The 20,046-nt window shown below is 45.8% G+C and overlaps 1 protein-coding gene across 1 annotated transcript in view; it reads right to left on the bottom strand.

Annotated features, from left to right (window-relative positions):
* CTTNBP2NL (CTTNBP2 N-terminal like) overlaps nucleotides 1–7,945 on the bottom strand; it is a 258,239-nt gene extending 250,294 nt beyond the window's left edge. Inside the window, exon 1 of the mRNA XM_078644463.1 lies at nucleotides 7,827–7,945. The gene's annotated coding sequence lies outside the window, so the exon portion shown is untranslated. The remainder of the gene's footprint in view (nucleotides 1–7,826) is intronic.
* Nucleotides 7,946–20,046: the final 12,101 nt, after the last annotated feature.

The raw sequence follows: 20,046 nt of genomic DNA, 5'->3' as shown, positions 1-20,046 counted from the left end.
AGATTTGATCAAAAATAAAAACAGGAATGCCTATTTATGCTCAAACTCTTTGTACTTTACTTAATTTTCTCCCTGTCCATTTGCTTTCCTCCTGCTGCTTTCTATCATGTTTTCCTGTCTCACATTTGCAAACCATCATGGTTTCTACTCCTAAAGTCTTACAAAATCAAAGATTTGTGGGGGTAAACATACACATTGCAGGTAGTTTTTCAATGTTAAACAAAATTGCCTTTCTGATAAATTCTGGAGTACTTGTGCTGCCCTAATGAATCCCACGAAGGTCAGAATTTTTTTATAGATAATGCTGTGGGAGCAAATATTGGTCTCTTTGGATGCCCTTGGTCAATTGTGCGTTTGGTGTTTCTGTACTCTTCTACAATCAATACAACTTGTAGTGTTATGCAATACACTATATATTATGCTTTCCCATTCCCTGAGTTTCCAGTATCCATGCTATTTCTCCCACTATCTTTAGGCTGACTGCACTATTGCTCTATCCTTGCCTACAAACATCTTTCCTACCACCTCCTACGCCGGTCGCTGATTTGATGTCATAAAAGACTCTGTACTGGGCCAAGCCAAGTTCTTTACTATAATTCCCGAATTACGCACTCAATTTATTGTGTCCTGCTTTGTAGGTGCCTCGCTCCATCACCCACTTCTCTGTGCCTACACGAAACCATGAGTTCACATTTAGTGCTTACTTCTTCGGTCACAAGGCAGCCATTTAGAGGAATTAAAAATTCATAGAAACATCCTGTTTATTACTTCTGATAATAAGATTCTTATCCTAGCCTTATCCCCAAACATCTGGACTATTGTTCCTCTGCTAAAAGATGTTTTTTACTCACTATGAATCTAATCAATGCCTGGATCTGTAATCTTTTTTGGCCCCATCATGTCACTCCGAGATCTCCTTATCTAGCTTCTATTGGCTGACATTCATTCTCTGTTCATCTTCAACTTTGTGTACTGCTTTTAACAGTTATGTAGCCCCGGTACCTCTATTTTTGTTCCATCAGTCCACTCTACTCTCCTTTGCCTCTTCTAGCTTTTTCAATCTGAGCTTTGTAATGTTTTAGATCTTTCTCTTAAAGATACCTGGCCTCTCGATTCTTTGTCACACCTTAGGTACTCTTTATTGTTTACCTTATGTTAAACTACAATCCTAGTTTCCGAAACAGACTAAATAATCCACTTTGGTGAAAAACATCCAGCCGGCGGAATATTATGGCTCTACAAAAGACGACTCATGTCCCATAAAAAGCTAGAGGCTACAGAAAGTATATTTTATGCACTGCAAGAATTCCAGGGTGACCACTACTATTAAAATGTATTTTATAGAGGTACATCACTTTTAAATATACAAACATGAAAATGTATATTCTGCCTCTGAAGCAGTCAATATGTTCCTTAATGTGATAAGAAATGACTCATCAATTAGAAAGGTTGCTTTTTAGGTCTCGCATATTCTATCCCGCAGGGGTAAATAGGTGAGATTATAGTAAGCGGAAAAGAAAAAAGGCTACCTAGCTGCGAATCTCGTACAGTTCATGTGAGCTATGCGCGTGCACATCATCGCCAGCCACATCACACACCACCATTTGTCTGTGCCCCGGCATCAGACTTCAAAGCCTGCCGCTCCCCGCATCAGACTTGAAAGGAATGCACTCCCCCGCCCCTACCACAGCAATACCGGGAGCTTTTTTTTTTTACTACATGGCTCGTTACTTATTTCCTGTCTTTCTCTGGCTCACATTTTACTTTCTTTGACTCATGCTTTTTTGTCGGATCGTGCATTTCTTTCCCCGCTCTTGTCTGCTAGTGCTTTTTTTCCCCACTCGTCGGCTCGAGCTTCTTTCCCCCCACTCTTTCGTCGACTCGAGCTTTTTTCCCCCCACTCTTTCGTCGGCTCGAGTATCCCCCCACTCTTTCTCAGTGCATTTTTCCCCCACGCCTCACACTGCTGCACACTGATGCACGCCTCACACTGCCGCACGCAGCACACTGCCGCACGCAGCACACTGCCGCACGACACTGCTGCACGCCGCTGCAAGACACACTCTGCATGTCACACACTGCTGCACGCCACACACTGCCGCACGCCTCACACTGCCGCACGCCTCACACTGCCGCACGCCTCACACTGCCGCACGCCTCACACTGCCGCACGCCTCACACTGCCGCACGCCTCACACTGCCGCACGCCTCACACTGCCGCACGCCTCACACTGCCGCACGCCTCACACTGCTGCACACAATGCTGCACACAATGCTGCATTACTCACACTGCTGCATGCTGCACACTGCTGCACGCCTCACACTGCTGCACGCCTCACACTGCTGCACCCCTCACACTGCTGCACCCCTCACACTGCTGCACACTGCTGCATGCCGCACACTGCTGCATGCCGCACACTGCTGCATGCCGCACACAGCCGCACGCCGCACACAGCCGCACGCCTCACACTGCCGCACGCCTCACACTGCCGCACGCCTCACACTGCCGCACGCCTCACACTGCCGCATGCCTCACACTGCCGCACGCCTCCCACTGCTGCATGCCTCAAACTGCAGAACACTGCTGCATTACTCAACTGCTGCACGCCTCACACTGCTGCACGCCTCACACTGCCGCACGCCTCACACTGCCGCACGCCTCACACTGCCGCACGCCTCACACTGCCGCACGCCTCACACTGCCGCACGCCTCACACTGCCGCACCCCTCACACTGCCGCACCCCTCACACTGCCGCACGCCTCACACTGCCGCACCCCTCACACTGCCGCACCCCTCACACTGCTGCACCCCTCACACTGCTGCACGCCTCACACTGCTGCACGCCTCACACTGCTGCACCCCTCACACTGCTGCACGCCTCACACTGCTGCACGCCTCACACTGCTGCACGCCTCACACTGCTGCACGCCTCACACTGCTGCACGCCTCACACTGCTGCACGCCTCACACTGCTGCACGCCTCACACTGCCGGATGCCTCACACTGCCGCACACCTCACAATGCCGCACGCCTCACACTGCTGCATGCCTCAAACTGCAGGACACTGCTGCATTACTCACACTGCTGCACGCGGCACACTGCTGCACGCCTCACACTGCTGCACGCCTCACACTGCTGCACGCCGCCGCACGCCGCACACTGCCACACACTGCTGCATGCCGCACACTGCTGCATGCCTCACACTGCTGCATGCCTCACACTGCTGCATGCCTCACACTGCTGCATGCCTCACACTGCTGCATGCCTCACATTGCTGCACACTGCTGCATTACTGACACTGCCGCACGCCACACACTGCCGCACGCCACACACTGCCGCACGCCACACACTGCCGCACGCCACACACTCCGGCACGCCACACACTCCGGCACGCCACACACTCCGGCACGCCACACACTCCGGCACGCCACACACTGCCGCACGCCACACACTGCTGCACGCTGCTGCACGCCACACGCTGCTGCACGCCACACACTGCTGCACGCCACACACTGCTGCACGCCACACACTGCTGCACGCCACACACTGCTGCACGCCACACACTGCTGCACGCCACACACTGCTGCACGCCACACACTGCTGCATTACTCGCACCGCCGCACGCCTCGCACTGCCGCACGCCTCGCACTGCCGCACACCTCGCACTGCCGCACACCTCGCACTGCCGCACACCTCGCACTGTTGCACGCCACACACTGTTGCACGCCACACACTGCCGCACGCCACACACTGCCGCACGCCACACACTGCCGCACGCCACACACTGCCGCACGCCACACACTGCCGCACGCCACACACTGCCGCACGCCACACACTGCCGCACGCCACACACTGCTGCACGCCACACACTGCTGCACGCCACACACTGCTGCACGCCACACAACACCACCACATCACTCTAGGACACCGCCACATCACTCTGGGACACCGCCACATCACTCTGGGACACCGCCACATCACTCTGGGACACCGCCACATCACTCTGGGACACCGCCACATCACTCTGGGACACCGCCACATCACTCTGGGACACCGCCACATCACTCTGGGACACCGCCACATCACTCTGGGACACCACCACATCACTCTGGGACACCACCACATCACTCAGCCCAACCACATCATCACTCAGCACTACAACTGCATCACTCAGCACCACAACAGCACTGTCCTTGCTTGCTACCAACAAGCATTGCCATAGCCAATAGGGCTCGCATTAGGAAAGTATAAGCTATTGGCTTTGTGAATAACAATGCTATTCATTTATATATTTTCAAAGCCAACACATATTAAAAAAAATTGTCATTTACAATACCAAAAGCTCACACTTTCCTAATGCGAGACCTATTGCACTGCAAATGCTTGTTCTCTTTGGGAGGTGTCGAGAGGTGTTTAATTGACAGAGGCTATTTTTCCGAAGACAGGCATCTCCTGTGGTTCCTTTCTTTACAGCAAAGGTTCCGTTACATGACAACTGGCCAATTATGATCTAATTGGTGAACTGGGACAACACAATCAGAGGATTAAAGAAGAACAACTCCAAGTAATCATAATGGTAACATTTCCGGTTATGTTACTGATGTTCAAGATAGGAGCAAAGGAAAACGCATGATAAAAATGAAAAGCACCCCTCTCTTAATATGACGAAGATTAATGCGATCGCACCATGAAGGGAAAGGCGTATTTCCTAGCGTAGCACAGTAAGACGCCACTGTTTATTATTTCACTCCTACAAATACCACGTCTGTTAACAATGTCATATTCAGTAAACGTGGGCGGCTCTGTGCAGATGGCTGAACGGTCAGCATTAAATTCGGTACTGAGTCAAGGGCTCCTTTCATTTACTGGCTGCGTGACTCCCTACGCTGCGACGGGACTTTTTCCCGAAATCAAATTAAACCTCGGTTCACATAGTGGGAGAATTATGAAGAGGAGTGAGCTTGGCTTACAGCTGAGCTGTCGGTTGCAGAACCACATAAAGTAAACTCTAATCTTGGCACCCCCTGGGCAAACATTGTGTGCCCCTGTGCCACATTCACCGTAAGGTCCAAAAAAGGTGATGGTTTAGAGGGTAAGCGCTAGAATTAAGCGTTTCTATTGCCCGACGGAACTTGGCGTAATACAGGTTCCCCCTCACCTCACCAGAACATTATTCCAGCTTTTCCAAAATATCTATGTAAAAGCGCAACAAACCATAATGCAGATAGAGTAAACGACGTTGGCTTTAAGGGTGAGGCATATTCAATAATTTTGAGGGAACAGATTTACATTTTAAAACTTGGAAGCACTGCGTGTGAATTTGTTTTTGGTTAACCCTTCTGAAAAAGGTGCGCGCTTTTAAAATAATAATCTTGGGAAGAAGCATGGTTTTGGATTCAACATTTTCGAACACTGACTAATGGCAACAGGGCTACGGAAATTAAAGCCTCCTGATGGATGGACGTGGCTGATAACATCCTACTTAAGTACACGAGGCTATACCGCAATGATAGTTTACGGGCAGTAGTAAAGCGGCACACTTTACGGTTTCAGTAGCATGAATCTTAGTTACCTATACAGTTATTCTTGGTTTCACATAAGAAGTAAAGTAACTCCAGAAAAGGACATTGAAAACAAACACTTCAGCATGCATGTGGTAATGGTCTTCAACTCCAAGTATTTGTCACTTCCGGATTTGCATGTTAATAGTAAACTTCTACAGGGAAGTGGTTTAACCCTTCAGCTGTCGTTAATGTTTTGTCATGGTAACTTTCGAGTCACAGACTCCTACAGTGTCACTGATCGAAGGGCCGCCATCCATCTAATAAACACGCAGCGCGCTTAATGGTGTTCTTTTCTACAGCGATTCGCAGATTAGAGGGGTTGCGGGGGTTCAAAGGCAGACCTCCCCGGCATATTCTTCAGTCACCTTTGTTTGTATACAGAGGTGGAAAAAAGGGCCCATGCAAAGTTACACCTGAGGCTTCAGAGTGCCTTAGGCTAATGACCCCTTAAAGATTGCACTCCTTATTTATATGAAGTTTCTGTAAACATTAACCTTTGTTGCTACCTCCTGCGTGGGTGTTTGAGCAAACCAGCATTTTAAACAATGCTACTTTGAAAGAAAAAAAAACGATTTATGGGACGTTAACACGGTTTCAAAAGCTTTTTGCTGTATGAGCTCAACTCGAATCTCAAGTGCACAGTTTTTTATTACTAAGTAGAGCTCGTGAAACAAATAGGTCATTGCACGGTAAAGGCATGTACATCCCAGAGCGGAAGTTCACAAATGGTGAAGGTTGCTTCTGAAGCACTATAGCCGCGACTCTCGTCCGGCCAGACCAACTCTCCACCGAAAGCGAGTTTTCAAAACAAAAGGAAAGCTTTTATTTAATCTAGCCAAACATTCACGCCCGCAATCGGAAGGCCAAGCAGCCACTCGGTTTGGAAATCAGTTTTCCTAATCTATGAAACAGACTTCAAAATAATGTTTTCAAAATACATTTTCTCTGTCCCCTGCCCTCACCCCCCACCCCCGTCCTCCTAGCTAAAGCGCGGATCACATCACTTTTCCCCTCCCCCAAGCAGTCCGAACAGAACCAGTCAAACTGACTTCGGTTTGCTCTCCAACGTATCATTCGCGATAATGTCACTTTCTTCGGACCCCGTCCCAGTTCGTTGCCGCAGAAAGGACGATTACGACTTCGGTTTACGAATGTCGGTGACACCAACCTACAATCGAAATACTAGCCTGACGCTTGCTTTGAGAAGATACAGATAAGACCGACAGATGTTCAGCTGTCTCGGAGGCAGGATGTAGGTTTCACAAGAAGCACTGATCATCGACCCTCCCGCCCGCCCGCAATCACTCAAAATCTCAAAGATCTCCAGGGAAACATACATAATTCACTTGTTAAACCCAAACCTTTGTACATGAACGGATGAAATGCATTACCAGGTAGAGAGAGTACGCAATTTAAAAGAACGCTGCAAAACAAGCACTGCCCAGCACTGATTTATCTGCAGAAGCGTTTGGAAAGGAAGTGATAAGGCGGAAAGAATAAGTGTTTCTACCATGGTCACTGTCCCGCACGGACTCAAGGGAAGGATACGATAAGCAGACAGGAAACACACAGATCACCCTTTTTCCTCTCCCGACCCAATGGGTCGCATGGTTATACAGCGACACAAGCCCATTTTCACGACCAACATTTTTGGTAAAAAACTGACGTTACAGATAAGATAAATAACTTGATATCTAAAATAAATAAAACGAGCAAATGACCAAATCTCTTGTGCCCCTCATCAGGACTTTCTGGTCAACAGAAATCATCACATCTATTGGCCTGCAAGGGTTTCATGTGTCAATCTTACAAACTTCTTAAGTGAGGGTGTGAATCAGATACATGTATGTACATCTTCTTCCCTCCCCCGAAGTAATCCTGCTGCCCACGAAGCCCGAAGGACCAGAAACATTAACTGACCAAACTTTCTGGAAACTAACCGACAAAGCAGAAAAACACAGATTTATGCAGCTGGATTTCATTGCACTAAAGCGATTCATTTATTGCCCTCATCAGTCTTTCACACCTCGGCACCCGCTGGTCAAGCAGTCACAATAGCCCTAGGCTTATCCTGCCACCCACCAATCACAGAACAGTGTGCTACAATAACGCAGCCTACAAGGTATGCAGGGGTAGGAGGACAATGAGAAGGCCTGCAGCCGGGACATCTGCCCACGCGTGAACAGGGAGAAGCCGCAAGTACTCCTGGGGGACTCAGGAATCCAAACGGAAACAGGGGATGCGGTAGGGTGGCACTTACCGGCAGGGTACTTGTTTAGAGCAGGGCAGGCAGCAGTAGCACTTCCACCGTCTCCTCCCCGATCCACTCACTATGCCATCCAGCCTGCAGCCGCCAGAGCTGCAGCTGCAGTCTGTAAGGACGCCGCTGATTCGTGCGCTTCAGGCCTGTTAGCATTGGCCGCTGAGCAGCCCATTCTGATTGGCTTTGGCTCTATTCCTTTGCGTTTGGTTTTGTAATTACTTAGCTTTCTATTTGAATATCCTAAACCCAGACGGACACACCGAAATTGTGCGACTATTTCCTATAAATATAAACATTGCTTACTGGTGCGATAATCTTAGTCATTGTGTTCGTGGTAAATACGTACCTGTTAACTTTGCTTACATTTGCCGCGGTCGTTCTGCTTTACACAATTGTTTACGAAAACTGTTATTGTGTGTCAGTTTCTCCAACCATCATACCAAAAATAAGCAGAAAAGACCCACAATAAACCAGCGCATTTAAATGTCCATCAGCGGATTTGACAGTCCAGCTGTTTCTAACTACCTTTTAATAATGGTTTTAGCAAATTTTGTTATGCCACACTACTGATTCAAAGTTTCTGAAGTCACAGGTTTCTATTTTTGCTAGCTTCACTATTGTACTGTAATTGTATTTATCAGGACACAAGTCGTATAAAAAGAAGTGGAGGGACAGACAGTATGCACATGACCTTATGTCATCACGCGCAGAACGTGTCCCGCTGTCTGAAAATTACACCGGGACACGTTCAGCTTATTTCTGTGGGGCCCAGCTTCTTGGCAGGGGGGGACGACGTCCACCCTGTGCAGAGTGGGGGGACGCCGTGTACCTGCGTGTACCCCCGACTCGAGCCCTGGTATTTATATAATGCTTGCTACCCGTGAGGAGGCATCAATGCGCTTTTCCACCAGTAGCACGCTACTCCGGAACTCAGGATTAGTGGTGGATTAGTATAGTGAAATTTGAGTTAATTTGAAGTGTGGACATGTGAGTCTGTTAGTTGGATGGAAATAGATAAGGGTTGGATAAAAGAGGCAAGAACATAGAAAGTGTTTATTGGGAGACCATAATAATAAAATGAGGTTTGGGATGAGTATAAGGAGACATGAAGGAAGGAAGAATCTAGAAATGGATTAGGGAGATCATAGTAGGAACATGAGTTTTGGGATGAGTCAAAGGAGGGATATGTGAGGGAAGAATTTCAAAGGGTTGTTTGGGAGATCATAGTATAGAATGAGAAAAATACAAGTCACCCAATCAAAAAGATTGTAAAGGAAGCTATGTTCCAGGGGAAGGACTAACCGATATTAAAAGCAGTCCATAAAGCAAGACCTCAAAAATTAGAAAAAAATAGAAAGAGCACAATTAAATGGCTGATGCTGGTGGCCTCGCCATGCCTTATGTGTGTGCATGCCTGATAACTTGTGAGTCAACGCATATGTGCATGCCTAGAAAATGATAAGGGTGCTGTTTCTTAATTTGCAAATCCAACATGGTGGCAAATAAAAAAAAAAGCAATTTTGTTTGCACAACATCACTTTTTATAACGCAGAAAGACACAGCAGCAGATGGCAGGTGCTAGACCCTCAATAAAAAACAAAATAATTTATTTAAACGTCTGCAAGGGTGGGAAAGCAACGGAGGAGGGGTAACGACAGCTGGGGCAAGCAACAGGGTGTGGGCAAGGGAGCAATGGAGGTGCAAAAAGGATCTTTGTGGGCTGCAGAGCAGCCGGGCAGCAAATGGCAGCTGCCCAGCCCTTTAACTTTTTCAGAGTAGTTCAGTTCAGTTAGTTTTTATTTCGACAATTAAAAATCATCATAAAAATACATCATATCAATACATTTTAAAAATACACCTAAAATATCATTAAACTCTATTTCTGAACTTACAATAGTGTTTTAAAATACAATTAGTTAAAATTAGATCAAATTGACCCCCAGTAGCGTAACATGTAAGGCAGAGAGATAAAAGTGGGCATTAATTTACATTCACAGTTAGATCAGTTTCTAGTGTTTCTCAGTCTAACCGCTACTTTTAGGAAGCTTGAAATGGCACACAAAGTGTAGACATCACTTGCTTTCTGTAAAAATAGGAGGGCTGCTTTCGCATGACGTAATTTCTATTTCCTCAAGATGTGAAGCAAGAATCGACGCCTAGGCAATTGATAAAATGGGCATAAAAATATAAAATGAAGGGTGTCCTGCGGAGACCTATTGTCGCAGCCGCAGGCACCCTTCTGCTCAATCGTTAAGGTAAAACCAGAAGGATAAGCTAAAATGTTAGGTAAAAGATTGAGCCTAAAACGCAGCATTAAAAATCTCGCATGTTGGTTATGCATCAAGAACAAGTACGGTTCCATGCCTACCCCATTAGCTACTAAATCATATGCCATTACTGTCGTTTTAGCCTTTGCCGCATTAGCTCTGGATCTATGAGATTTTTCTAAAAGCAAATTCTTAATAACAAATTTACAATTGGTCGTGATTTGCGAGACGTCAAAGAACAAGTGGGACTGATCAATCTCTGTCAAAGTGTTTTTAACATATCTTAGCCAGGGAATTTGCATGGCATTGTCCCTTTGCAAACAGTCTTTGACAATTTCCCTTGTTAATTCAGCCTCAGGATTGGTCCATATTCTGATCCAGGCTATGATTGGCTTGATGTTAACTTGATCCGTGATGTATTGGATTCCCAGTTCTGAGTGGGCGATCTCAGAGGCAGTGGAGGGGGGGGGCTTTCAGAATTCTCCGAAGAAACTTGTCTTCTTCGATTTGTAGTTTTTTCCCATCCCTGAATCCCCACACCTCTGCACCATATAGTGCCTTTGGCATTGTAACTGATTTGTACAGGGTCATTATTTGTTCAGGGCACCATCGACCCAATCTGTGCGCAAAACTTAGAATGGGTCCATTTGATGCAACCAGTTTAGAGCAATGCTCCTCCAGTAATGGTTTAAAATGCATGTCGCCATCCAGCAATAGGCCCAAGTAAGGAAAGGTGTTCACTATTTCCAGCTTGTGTGTCCCAATTTTAAAAATAGGCTTCTTGGTTGGTTTCTTGCCAGCCATCATGACAAATTATTTTTTTAAATTTACAGACAAATCCAAGTCGGCCATAAACTTCACAAACCCGTTCACCAGATGTTGTAAACTATTCGGTGTTCGGGCTAGGAGGACCGCGTCATCAGCATATAACAATACTGGAATCTGGCGCGGTCCTACTCTCGGGCAATCCACGGCAAGGGAAATAAGATTATTTTCTAAGTCATTGATATATAATGAGAAGAGAAAAGGCGCAAGGATGCATCCTTGCCTTACGCCCTTTGAGCAGGGGAAAGATTCAGTTCGCCCTCCCTCATTGCTGTAACGCACCCTTGCCGTGGTTTTCCAATGGAGCTCCTTTAAGATTTCTATGAGCTCCCTCTCAATTCCCATTTTATACATCATATTTAATAACTGTGAGGGGTATAGGAGCCTAGGTGGAGCTGGAGGGGTTCGGATGAAGGGACAACAACAAAAGAGCGGGTATTTTAGGTGGGAGCAGCACAAGAGAGAGAGTAAGGAAACACATGCACTCAAACGGAGTGATTAATGAAAAAAAAAGTAGTTACTAAAATGTGAGCAGTGAAAGCTACAAGTCAGCCACTCAAAAGGATAGCAAAAGGCTATTTAACAAGGGAAGAACAAACACAATAAAAGGAAGACCAATATGAAGCATGCAAGTGAGAGTTATAATAAAGTAAATAATGGTAAGCAATGGGCAGGTTCTGAGCACACAGTAAGGGTTTGGTATTATCCACAAGACATCTTTTGCAACCAGACTGCTAAATATTCTCTCGTAGGGGAGACCTAAAAAGGTGCAATGTCAGTGTCCCATTGCAACAGCGGTAAACTGTTCCTGCTGCAATGAAGAGCCATGAGCCACAGTGAGTAGACTTACACCACTCAACAATACTATTCTACCAGATCGCACAGCACGTCTCCCATTCCTATTCCATTGCACATCCCCTGTTCGCACCCGCTCCCCAATATCCCAGAGGGTATCCCTCCCATGGACCTTTTCGGAGCATTTGCCTCCACCCCAGTCCAGAAGCTGCAGACCATTTCGCTCAGCACTCACCAGCCCTTGTTGTGTTTCATGTCCCACTCTAGGCATATTACCCCACAATAAATGGACGCCTGCAAATATTCTCCACTCAGAGGATACCTTTCCCTTCAGGGGTGACACATCTTGGGACTGGAAAGCAGTCCAGTTGTCCAGGTCACAGCTGCAGGAACCTTTCTTTGTTAAAAAGTAAGTCAATATTTCCCTACTGCACAGATTTTATGTTTCTCCCAAATTCGTCAAACAACTATAGGTGGCAGGTTTAAAGTGCTTATATGGCTTATCGATCTCCAAAAATGCTATGGAGAGAGCCCAGTTGTTAGACAAGGACCTTTCACATTGTTTACCTACCACACCTGCGCAAGGCTAATGTATTGCCATGTGCCTGATTTCAGAAAAACAAGGTGTGAACTAGAGTGATCCACATATCAACAGTGGCACCGAATACAGACTATTCACTTTGTTGAAAAGCTCCCGTATATAAATGCACCAAGCAAGCTTACATCCTGGGTGCCAGGAGGACCGCCACTGGGGATTGCCTCCCTGCCTAGGAGGACCCTGTGAGCTGGCACCTGGGCCCAGCCCTGCCCCCCACTCCCTGAAGGACTTTGTGCAGGACTTTGGGGGCATCAGCGCCTGAAAGCGCTTTATTTTTACCTTACTGAAGCCCCACAGCGCCTGGGAGCGCTGGGCTCGCCCCCTAGTGCCCGGAGCTGTGACCCTTCCCTCCTCAAGGGATTCCCCGGCGTGGGGATCCCCGCCTTCTCGTGCGTTTTGCGGCACGGGAGCCCACCCCGCTTATTTGCCGCTTTTTGCCCGTATTTGTGTATTCCCAAGCGAGTGCCCACCTCGCTTTATTATTTATTTTGAGGGAGCCTACCCCTCGTGGTAGCACCGGAAGAATCACCACCGCGGCCCCAGCCATCTTTTTGTTGAAAACGTTGCCGGGCCTCTGTAAATGCGACCCGGAAGTCAGGCAACCTGTGTGGGACTTAGGCGTGGCCTCGTAAGGCCTTAGGAAAGTCCCGCCCAATGGCCGGAAAAGCAGACCGGAGCCTTGCAGTTCCGGAGCGAAGCCCTGGGTGACAAGGAAGTAGCGCTGAGTTCAGCGGGGCTCTCATGAGGAGAGAGAGCCCCGCGTGGAAGACGCCGAGAGAGGTGACCTCCGAAGCAGGAGACTGGGGAGAGCACAGAGGAGCAACCTGGTGAGTGGGGTCCGGTGCTAACTTGTAGGGAGGGGGCGTCGTGGCACATTGCCTGTGCCCGCCCCTCCCCTCAAGTGTGAGGACCTGTGCTTCGAGCCCCGAGGACCCCGAGGGCATTTTTTTGAGATCCAGAGTCCCCCCGAGCGGGACTCCAATGAGAGGGCATTCTTTGTTAGAGCTTGCGAGGCTCGGGGGCATTTTGGTGTTTCGTGTCCCCCGTGGAGGGACTCCAATGTGTGGCGCATATTTGTTTTAGAGCCTAGAAGGCTCGGGGGCATTTGGATATTTCGAGCCCAGCGAGGCTCAGAGGGCATTGCTGCATTTCGAGCCCAGCGAGGCTCAGAGGGCATTGCTGCATTTCGAGCCCGGAGAGGCTTGGGGGCATTGCTTCGTTTTCGAGCTTGAGAGGCTCAGGGGCATACTTCCATAGAGCCCGAGAGGCTCCACCAACGAGGGCATCCTGTGATCTCGAGTCCCCCAGGGAGGGACTCCAACGGCGGCCATTGTTGTTTTAGGGCCACAAGGCTCTGGGGGCATTTTGTTTATTTCGAGCCGCAAAGGCTCTGGGTCACAAGTGTATTTCGAGTCCCCCAACGAGGGACTCCAACGTCCTGGGCCCACATTTGCTGCAGAGCCCACGAGAGGCTCCAGACTCCCACGTGTTCTTGGGTGCCAGTCTTTATTTCAGAGCCCGAGGCTCCTAGCCCACATTGTTGGTCGAGCCACAGGAGAGCCAGGAGGCACGCTGGTGCCAGGCTCGAGTTACCAGCTGCCCAGCACTTAGTGGGCAGCTGCCACGTTTAGGCTTGTTCTTTGGCTGCCTGCAGCCTGCCCTGACATTTGGGACACAGGGCGTCCTAGCCCCAGAGAGGTCAGTTGGCCTGGGGACAGTCACAGGTAGTGGCTTATGTGATTTCTGCCCAATTGTTCTTTGCTGCACCTCTGAATGTGTTTTTGATGCGTCATGTGCCTTGTTCTTACACCGCTGAATGTATGTTTATGCATCATGTGTTTTCCTGCCCTACACCTCTGAATGTTAGGATGCATCATGTGTAAAATGTTCATATGCCTATACCCCTAACTGTATGGTGATACTTAGGTGGCTGTTTTCTCCTAGTACAGGCATTACTAGTGAGGTCCTAGTTCCCTGGGTAATATTCTCCTAAGGTGGTTAGGGTTGCGTAGGTGGTACTTACCGGTTACCAGTAGTTACTGGTTGTGTGCTCTATTTTTATATTTTGTGCTACATTTGCTATTTGATGCTACAAGTGTTCTATGTGCTAATTACTATCCCTACAAAGTACTAATTCTACCAAGTGCTGGTTCTAAGAGTGTTTATTCCTGACAGTGGTCCAGGTGGCCCTGTCTTGTACATATGCCCTGTAAATTCTGCCCGTGCCTATGGCACATTGTAAAGTGTGTATTTATTATCTAATGTGTTTTGTACAATAGAGAGGCTATTTTTACATATAACCTTGTGTGGAGTTTCCTTTGTGGTGGGCCTTGGGTGTTGTTGCTGGGTGCGCGCGCAAACACTTAACTCACATTGCCTCCGAGTTTAGCCTTACTGCTCGTGTCACGTTACCAAGGGGGTGAGCAGGGGTTAGCTTGGTGTGTAACTCCCTTGCCCTTACGTGGGAATGGTTTTACTATTCCTTACACAGTCCTAGTGAGCCAACGGGTGCAAAAAGTCTACAACTAGGCTGCTGTTGGTGTTGGATGAAAATGCTGCAGTGTCGAGTAAAGGCAGTGGTTGCCTGACTGGCCACCAACTAGCCTTGATAGTGGTAATCTCAGCAGAAAGGTATTTTGGTGTCTGGAGGTCCGGGAGAAAAGGGTAGCCATCTGAAACTTGCTGGAGGTCAGGACTACATTTCCCTCAATGCACCGGACCATCTACTTTTGGGCAATCCCTCGGTGATTGTTTTGTTACGGTACATTGTTTTTACCTGCAGTATGCAGGGAACTAGTTCCACTAGTCCAAGGGAGTCTGGAGTTGCCTTTGGCTCTCACAAGAGTCACTCTCTCTGAGGAAACCAGTCTTTGGTCCAGGACGAATCACAGTTGTGATGTTCCATGAAAATTCCCACAGGTGCAGAGTATCACACCTTTGGTTTGTGCAGTTCCTGTTTTCGCATACTGGGGTTTCTTCTATGTCCTTTGCTGCACATCAGTTCAGAGCTCAGTCCTAGATTTATGGGCTTTAGAGGTGTGGGTGCAAGTGGCCAGTGGTCTACTAGTCCCAACAGCTAATCCTCCCCTGATGTGACCACATTCGGAGTTGTGTGTCACCTTTTCTACCCAGAATCCTCTATTGTGCCACTTTTAAAAATGACAGAAACCTTTCTTAGCTGTTCAGCCCAGGTATCCCACCCTAGAGGTGGGGCTAGCATTCTGGGGAAGTGCACCTCTTGAATACCCAATTTTCCACCTGTCTGGGTGCAATGTACCTGGGGGCCTGGGAAGGACTGTGTCCTCCTCTGAAGCTAGTGTCTTCAGAAATTTCTCAACAATTCTGTAACTTATTGAATTCCTTTTGGGAATTAAACTCATTCTAACCCTATGGTTGGCAATGCTAGGAGAAGGATTTTATGCACACTATTCCCACGTGACATGTTCTTATATGAGAAACCTATATTAGAATTATGAATTTCTGTCAAAAATTACATACCTGCTTGGTAGTGTAAGGTCTTCTGGCTGGTCAATTAGCAACAGAGACATGTAACCCATCAACAGATTACCTCATTAGTTTCTCTACATTTGTGTGTTGTTTTTTAGCACCATTACAGACAGCCACGAAGCTGAATTCTGGCTAGAGTTCTTTTGAATGTCCTATTCTGGAATTGCATCTGAATTTTGAAAATGCAAAACCATGGAAAGAATACCAATGCCGGTTATCTAATTTCTTAGGCGATCCAATGGAAAAGATATGTGATTACATTTATACCAGGCACATATTCATCTACGAATGAAGACAACGAAAAGAAATGTGAATGTCCATCAACATTCTTACATCTTGTGTGTTGTACAATGTCCTCCAGCTGGGCAGTCAAGAGTAGGAACATCTGTCCCCCACTGATGTCTCACATAATCCGGGGGCGTAGCTTTAGTAGGGGTGTTATACCCCCTAATAAATGTATTCTCTTGTAAAAATCTGGCTACAGGTGCTTTCAGTCGGGTATTTCTGTCAGAATTCACATGGGATCTTTAAATGTACACACTGACAAAACACACAGACACACACTCTCCATTTTGAAGGTCTTAAAATATTGATTATTTTACAAATATTGTGTTTTTAAATACCCCTAACAATCCACACACCTCTCACTTTCCACTGCACCATAAGCTCCCCACATGAACTGTTTTTCATATAACGTAGCATGAAATGCCAGCGTGACTGTTGGAAAATCGGACGCTCACCCTACCAATCTTACCAAGCTATATCCCTGCACATAAGTGGGCGAAAGAATATGGTATTGTACCCCCTGCTCCTGGTGTGGAAATATGAATCCCTTTAGACTACTCAGAAGCTTGATATTGGCTAGTGTTTATTCTAAAGTTTCTCACCAGAGATACCTCTGTGTTAGCACCACTTAGGAGCCCAAAACCCCAAGAAATTAATGCATACCTAATATTTCCTAATCATGAGACTTATACAAACGTATACACAAAGCCTGCTTCCCAGGGAGATGTCACTGTGCAAAGGAGATACAAAATTTGACTTTCTATCAAAATATCACATCTGTTCGGAAACTTGTTTCTGTGTGGAAGAATGTCTGATGTGAGGTGTGCTTTTCTGTCCAAAATCTCACATCTGTATTATTCTGCAGAGTCTTCTGTCTGGGCACTCAAGAGCAGAAATGTTTTCCACCCACAAATAGAGTTCCTAGGAAGTTGAGAGTTGGGAAATATATGGTTTTCTTATGTTTAGCTATGTTCATGTGGTAATAGTATGCACCCAAGGGCAATATTTTCATGATCTGCAACCCAATTATCTGTATAAGCTAGGCAGGTGCAGGGATGTGCCATTCCAGGTGTGTAAGTGTTCAACAGCAAGAGTGGTTAGCGGCCTGTTCAGAATGTGGGCACCACTTAATGTGAGGCTTCACGTCTGCTATGCTCCCAGTAGGCAAAACACACAAGTGGAGTCAGGACAGACTGCATGTCCCAGAACACTACAGGGCTATCACAAGGCTGACACTGGTAGCAGCCACCATGGATTCATGGATTATATAAATTCCTTGTGTTTCAGAACATTCCTCTCTAGACAATCAAGATACTTAGTTGTTGCAGTCCGACCTTTATTACTAGAGAGTGGAATTCATAAACCATCAAAGACTTACTGTGTACAGAGAAGTATTCTAGGACAATACATGAGATCAAGGATTTAAAGATTGAATTCATACATTATTTCTTGAGTCACTCTTCCAAAGATTATGAACCCTGACTTAAACATGTTATTCCATGAGATGAACAAAAAGGATCCTCATCTTGTACAGACTTTGTTTCTTTGTACAGACTTCGGGCCATATGTACAAAAGCATTTTTGCGGACGGATTGGGCTGTTACCGTTCGCAAAAATTCTGTTCCATATGTACAGAGCACAAATTGTGATTCAGTATTGTTACCAAATCGCAATTTGGCTTTAGCAATTCAATAATTGGAAGGACATGTTTAGGGCTTCCCTTCTAATACCGAATTGCAAAGATATCTATGAATGTTTATGACCAAATAATGGTTGTAAAACATTAATTTTTTAAGGACACCTCAAGGGTGGTGGTAGGCATTCATAAATAGAAAGGCCCCCCCCCCGCCACCCCTCCCCTTCATCAAAGATGAAACAAATATTTGTTAAGAGTATGCAGAGGTCAAATGGACCACTGCCCGCTCTTAAAATGAAACTTCAAAGTTAATTTCTTAACTTTTTTATACAAATACCACTTTCTTTTGAGGAAAATGGGCTGCATTAAAAAAAAGTTTGCATTATTAAAAAAGTCATCACAGAGATGGTGGTCTGCTGACCCCAGCAAGCCATCATCACTGTGATGGTCGCGATTCCTGATTGCGATCTACCTCATTAATATTCACAAGAGAGGTCCATTGCGACCCCATTTGGAATCACTAAATGAAAGTCAATGGGTTTCATAAATTAGGAATTTCGATTTCCGAATTTTAATTCACAAAATATCACAATTAGGAAATAATGATCCCTAAATTTTGTACATATGACTCTTTTTTCTATTGTTTTGAGTCAAGTTTGGCAGTAAGGCATTGGTATAGTGATATTATTGCTTACTGTTAGAAAAAAAACTATACTTCTACTGTGCCTTTATTATGTTGCAGCTTACAAAGCTTGTCGTGATATGCACACTACTCTCTACCTTATTACTTCGTGCACTTTACAAATTTATGCTTGGATTGTTATTTCACTGTTGTTCACTTTGTGCACTTTATTAATTTATGTTTGAATTTATTATTTCACTGTTGTTCTTTCTCCATTCTGCACTGCATATCTTTCATCGCCTTTAATTCTTTTATTTTATTACTGTTTATTATTATTAGTCTTTCCTCCGTTTAAATATTTTATTTTGATCATGTTCTCTTAATTTATATGTCATTCCTTTCAATTCAATTCTCTATATTTAAGCGACTGTACTTGATGATATGTCCCTTTCTACCTTGCAATCTATCTTAGCATATATTACCCCTGCTATCTATAATTATAACTCCCTCTTTCTACCTACTTGCCTTTCCTTCTTTCCTTCTTTTATTCCGCCTTTTAATTATTCTTCTCCCCACTCAATTACACTACTTATTTTTCATTACTTTACCCTTACCACCTTCCTCAATTTTATCACCCATCCCACTGATTCTCTATTCTAAATTACCCTCCTACCTATACCCCTTCTATACTAGTTATCTTCACTATTTTCAACTTCCTTCTATCTCCAGCTCCCTCCGGGCTAACAGCTATTTGATCACATTCAGTTTACAATGTTGTTTATTTGCACTTCTTTTATATCGTTTGGTTATGCTATTTTATTGTGACGCCTTCTATTTTATTTCAATGTAAACACGACTGTTCATCATGCTATATCCTCTTTTTGTTATATACTCCATTATATTGTATATTTTGATTCTCCTCTGCTTAGTCCACCCTCACTGTTGATCATTGTAATATGTCTCACGATACTCTACTGACTGCTCTCTATGTTTAATCCTTTTATCCTTCTATCACTCTGCCATCTTTTCTCTATGTGTTTACTTATGTTACTAGGGTTAGATCACATTTATACCCTAATTGTATATTTGGTTCAGGATATTGTCCAACTCCTTCCCCTACTATACAACCCTATCTACTAATTTCTCTGGGCTGCCCCATCTTCACCTTAAACTGTTATTTATATACTTACGTCATCACCTCACACATTGAACCTATGTTTACATCCTCACTTGTTGAAATGTTATCTCCTACGACTACGTTACTCCCTCACCTTTTATGATTAAGTTCAATTCCACCCACTCAACTTTCTGGATGAACCAGCTTTGATCTCACTTATTTACCCCCCTCTTCCCTTAGCACCATCCTCCACACTCCCTTAGTAGACCAGTCCGTACTTACTCCAGTGTGCTTTCTCTTTCCCCCCTTCTTTTCTCTAAACCATGCCTCCACTCACTCCTCCACCTTCAATCTCAACCCCTCACATCTCCAAATTTGGCCCTAACTCTTGGTCTATCATCTACCCACCCCGTCTCTCTAAACATGGTAAAAAAAAAATCAAACACAAACTTATCTGTCTCCACCCTGAAACCTTATTCGCTGATCACCATAATAGCCTTAACCCTTCACTTGTCACCAACTTCATCTTCTTCACTAAACGCCCCTCTAAATGGAAAAGCATATT

Source organism: Lissotriton helveticus, chromosome 5_1 (genome assembly GCF_964261635.1).
Source record: "Lissotriton helveticus chromosome 5_1, aLisHel1.1, whole genome shotgun sequence".
In the NCBI taxonomy this organism is placed as follows: Eukaryota; Metazoa; Chordata; class Amphibia; order Caudata; family Salamandridae; genus Lissotriton; species Lissotriton helveticus.
This window is presented reverse-complemented; position numbering and strand designations above follow the sequence as displayed.